At 38.3% G+C, this 5151-nt stretch overlaps 1 non-coding gene across 1 annotated transcript; it reads left to right on the top strand.

The window, feature by feature from the left end:
- The first annotated feature begins 2980 nt into the window (after positions 1 to 2980).
- LOC128051870 (U6 spliceosomal RNA) lies at positions 2981 to 3085 on the top strand. The gene has a single exon (XR_008199788.1). It is a non-coding gene; the product is annotated as a U6 spliceosomal RNA (small nuclear RNA).
- Positions 3086 to 5151: the final 2066 nt, after the last annotated feature.

Consider the following 5151-nt stretch of genomic DNA (forward strand, 5'->3'; position numbering starts at 1 on the left):
TGCTTCTTCCTACTGTGTGCCTTGTCTTCTCGTTTTCTTAGACTATCTTTTAAAGAGCAGAATTTTGTCTCTTATAAAGTCTAATTTATTAATTTCCTCATTTCTACCCAGCATTTTAATCCCATTCTTTCTAGAACAATCTTTTTCTGCCTACCATCATGCAGAAGTCTCCCACTTTTTGCAAAAATCTCCATTTACTTCCCTGGTAGCTCAGACGGTAAAGCATCTGCCTACAATGTGGGAGACCTGGGTTCAATCCCTGGGTCTGGAAGATCTCCTGGAGAAGGAAATGGCAAACCGCTCCAGTATTCTTGCCTGGAAAATCCCATGGACGGAGGAGCCTGGGAAGCTACAGTCCATGGGGTCGTAAAGAGTCGAACATGACTGAGCAACTCCACTTCACTTCACTTCCCATTATTGTCCATTCCCCATCACACTATCCTTTTTCTTCTTCATCCCCCTGCCAAATATTTGGAATGTATGTTCTCTAGAATATTCCACTTACTTACTACTTAGTCATTCCTGAAAATCCCTGAAAATTTGCTTCCATCCACACCACACTACCAGAGCTAACCTTTGGATGTCACCAAAAAACCTCTTACGTGTTGATTCCAATTTCTAGACCCTAATTCTCTACTTTCTTTTAGCTTAACCCTTTCTTCCAAAAATTATTTTTTAACCTCTTACTTTCAATGTTCCCAAAAAGTCAATCTAAGTTTGTATAGTAGAGGGCTTCCCATGTAGCTCAGCTGGTGAAGAATCTTTCTGCAATGCAGGAAACCTGGGTTCAATCCCTGGCTTGGGAAGATCCCCTGGAGAAGGGAAAGGTTACCCACTCCAGTATTCTGGCCTGGAGAATTCCATGGACTCTATAGTCCATGGGGTCACAAAGAGTCAGACATGACTAAGCAACTTTCACAATCACTTTTCAAGCAACTTTCACAATCACTTTTCATAGTAGCCCCTTAGGGGTTAATTCAGTTGTAGAATGCCATATAAACAAGGGATTCTAAACAAAGGTTGAATAAATTCAACTTTTTTTTGGCCTGAATTCAGACAGAAGCAGTAAATATGCAATAGGTGTTACATTATTTACAGGTAATTAATTCTCTTAAATGAGTTGACTATCACCAGTTGTGTTTTTCAATGACTTCATTGTCTTTTTAAAAATCTATACTCCAATAACATAAATTTCAGTACAACCCATGCCTGATTTTTTAAAAATAAATTCTGAATTTAGAGTCCACATGAGTGAAATTTGACTCTAGCTATTTTATTATATTATAATATATATATTCATTTATATTCTGTATTTGGAAGAAATACAATCCAGGAACAATCTCCAAGCACAGGGAGAGAAGTAGTTATAAAATTGTAAAGTTTGTTTCCAATATTTATTAGGTAGAGAAGCTGAAATACAGTAAAATAATCTTCCCCCTAAAGTAAAGTCATAAAGAGGCAGTGCAAAGAAGTTTCGGTTTTGGTTTTACCTCACTGGAACCATAAATAGCAAACAGTTTCTTTCTCTCAGGTATTCCCCTAACCAGCACTCTTTTCCTTTCCACTTGCCTTCTCTTCCTTTTTATTTCCTCTAATTAGCATAATGACCAGACAATATGACTAAATTAAGTCATTTCATTTCTCTCCACTCTAGGTCAAGGTAGCTGCTTCTGGTTACCCTATTTTCTGCTGGCTTCCTTTTACCTGCTGAACAGTCTGCTTTCAGATGGACAGCTCCTGCTTTATTCTTGGACAGAGCAAAGGCTGAAATTTTTCTGCAGCTGAGTCGTGTCATAAGGCCAGGCTCAGGAAATCAGTGGTCTGAGGTCTTGTATGCTTGTCGCATGAGAATATCAATACACTCTGAGCATACTCGGAGGCAGCATCATATAGTGGACACAACTTTGGTGTTAGAAAGATCTCAATTCAAATTAATCTTGACTGGTAAATAAAGTCAATAGATCCTCTGGAGCATATTTCTTCATCTCTGAAAGAGATTAATAATATCCACGTTAACAGGAAACATGAGTAAAGAATCTGATACTTAGTAAGCACTCAATACAGTTTGGTCCCTTCCTTTCCTCTTCAACAAGTTCTTTTAATTGAAAATGACTTTTTAAAATGTCGTCCTTTCATGGTCCACTGATGCAAGGCCAATCCTTTGGCCCTTTCCATAGGATACACTGACGTGATAGGGAGATGAGGGGATATACTGTCTCCTGAATGTTTTAAGAAGGACTTTCAGGAAAGGAATTTTGATGTAGCAAGGGCAGTGCTAGTGGCAATATCAGTATTATGTTCTGGGAAATCTAAAAGTTCTATGAGGCTTCTCTGAAACCATGAAAGTAGGAAACATTTCATTTCTGCCTGCTCTATGATCTATAAATACCACCTAACAATAGATACATTGGTCATCAGCATTCAATTGTACTACTTGTCATAGAAAGAGCTTAACAGGTTTCTATGAAGATCGCATAGGAAATACAAGTCTATAAAGTTCAAAGCACCTTATAGATCTTTATTTTGTCCTGAAATATTGTGCATTTATTATATGAAATAAATTACACACTAGCATTCATTTGAAATTCTTTTTGTCATATTAAGAGTACACATGATCTTTGACTTGAGTGACTTCACTTTGATCTTTGACTTAATTATACTTCCGGGAATCTCTCCTAGAATACACTCGATGTGTATACAAATATGCATGCAGAACCATATTTACTGCAGCGTATTTGTACCAACAAAGAGTAGTAAGAATTGCTTAAGTATTATAGAATAGTCACATAATAGAATACTATGAATCCATTAAATGATAAACAATTATTAGTCAGATAGCAACTACATGCTCAGAACCTTATTGAATGCTGAAGGAGAATAAAAAGAACTGTATGTCATGATTCTTATCCTGGAGGAGTTTATGACTTGGTTGAGAAGGGTCCAAGATGCACAGATCCCCGGCTTAAAATTGTATGTCTTTGTGCTCACTTCAGCAGCATATGTACTAAAATTGAAATGATACAGAGATTAGCATGGCCCCCTGGGCAAGGATGACATGCAAATTCGTGAAGTGTTCCATATTTTTTTAAAAAATAAAAGAATAAACTAAAAAGAAAATGTCTGCTACGTGAGTCAACTTTTTGGTTTGTGTTCTTGAAGAAGAATCTTCTGGACCAGAGGATGGCAAACTACAGCCCATCAGCCAAATCCAACTCCTTGCTTATTTTTGTAAATAAAATGTAATTAGAACACAGACATGCCCATTCATTTATCTATTGTCTAGTTTATTTTCCTTTTTAAAAAAAAATGTTTATTTATTTATCTGGGTGCAGCAAAGTGCCGGGTCTTAGTTTCGGCACTGGGGATCTTGAATCTTTGTTGCAGCATGCGGGATTTTGAGTGGTGGCGTGTGAACTCTTAGTTGTGGCATGTGGGATCTAGTTCTCCGACCAGAGATGGAATCCAGGTCCCCTGCATTGGGAGCATGAAGTCTTAGCCACTGGACCACCAGAGAAAGTCCCTAGGCTACTTTCCTTATACAGAGTTGAACAGTTGCAACAAAGATCTTATAGCCCACAAAGCCAAAAATATTTACCAACTGGTCCTTCACAGGAAAAGTTTAATCCTCTTGTAGGACTTAAAAAAAAAAAAAAAAAAACTCCTTAAAAAAGGGGTTGGTGGTGCGCTGTGACTACCTAGAGGGATGGGGGGTAGTGGGAGATAGGTTCAAGAGGGAGGGGACATATGTGTACTTATAGTTGATTCACGTTATTGTACAGCAGAAACCAACGCAACACTGTAAAGCAATTATCCTCCAATTAAAAATAAATTTTAAAAAAAGTCCAAGATTCACAGGGAAAATAAATGGATTGGAATTAAGGGTGGTTTTAAAATATGCCCATAAATTCTTTGATATGTTTTCCTTTACTAGATGAAGCTGAATCCCTGGGGCACCTGTGTGTCGGCAATTTGTGCTTGCTGGTGGTGGCCACGTTGCTTTCTGATAGAGGTGTGGAATTGGTGTCTGTGGCCTCTGGCTGGAATGAACCACAGTCTCTGAGGAGGCAGGGGAGCTGAGCTGGAACTATGGCCAATATAGTGGTAGCAGTTAGACTGGCCATTGTGCAGGTCATTATGTTTTGCAAGCTATGAGGCATATGGACTCTTAAGTAAAACGGATTTTTCACAGTCTATCCAAGTCTGCCTTCACTAGTGACCATTACAGAGATGAGTTTGAATGCAAAATGACAAAATGGGAAGCAGTATTAATACTAGGTTTAAGTCCTACTGCCAATAAAGAAAAAATAAGAGATGCTCATCGATGAATTATGCATTTAAATCATCCAGACAAGACAGGATCTCCTTAGATAGCAGTCAAAATCAATGAAGCTAAAGATTTACTAGAAGCCCAAGCTAGAAAATGAAGTAAATGTATGATGACTTTTAAGTTCTTATTCATTTGTGTACGTGGGTACCAGCTTTTTATCATAAAATACCTCAAAGCTCCAAAAAATAAATAACTAAAAATAAAAGATGAAGCTTAATTCTCCTCTGAGTATGGACTGAACTTAGTAACTTCCTTCTAATAAATAAAATAATGTGCAAATAAGGGTGTGTGAATCCTGACACTAGATCATAAAAGATGTTACAATCTTTTCCTTGCCCTCAGATCACTTGCTGGAAGAAAGTCGATTGCTATGTTTTGAGGACACTCAAGTAACCCTGTGCAGAGATCCACATGGCAAGGAACTGATACCTTCTGCCAGCAACTAGCAAGGAACCAGGCCTTCTACTAATGGCCACGTGAGGAAACCCTCTTGGAAGTGGAGCCTTCAGCTCCAGTCAAACCTTCAGATCGCTGGATTCTTGGCTGATGTCTTAACTGCAACTTCATGAGAAACCCTGACTCAGAACCACTCTGTTAAAACCACTCCTGAATTCTTGACCCACAGATACTGGGAAATAATATCTCTTGCCTTAACCTGCTGAATTTTGGGGTAATTTGTTATTTGACAATAAATAACTAATACAAATTGAAAGCTATAGATGCTCTAGAGCAGTGGGTCTGCAAACTTTCTCTGGAAGGGCCAGATAGTCAGTATTTTAGGCTTTTGAACCATCTGGTCTCCATGGCAACTACCCCACTCTGCT

This window comes from Budorcas taxicolor, chromosome 7, assembly GCF_023091745.1.
Source record: "Budorcas taxicolor isolate Tak-1 chromosome 7, Takin1.1, whole genome shotgun sequence".
Classification (NCBI taxonomy): Eukaryota; Metazoa; Chordata; class Mammalia; order Artiodactyla; family Bovidae; genus Budorcas; species Budorcas taxicolor.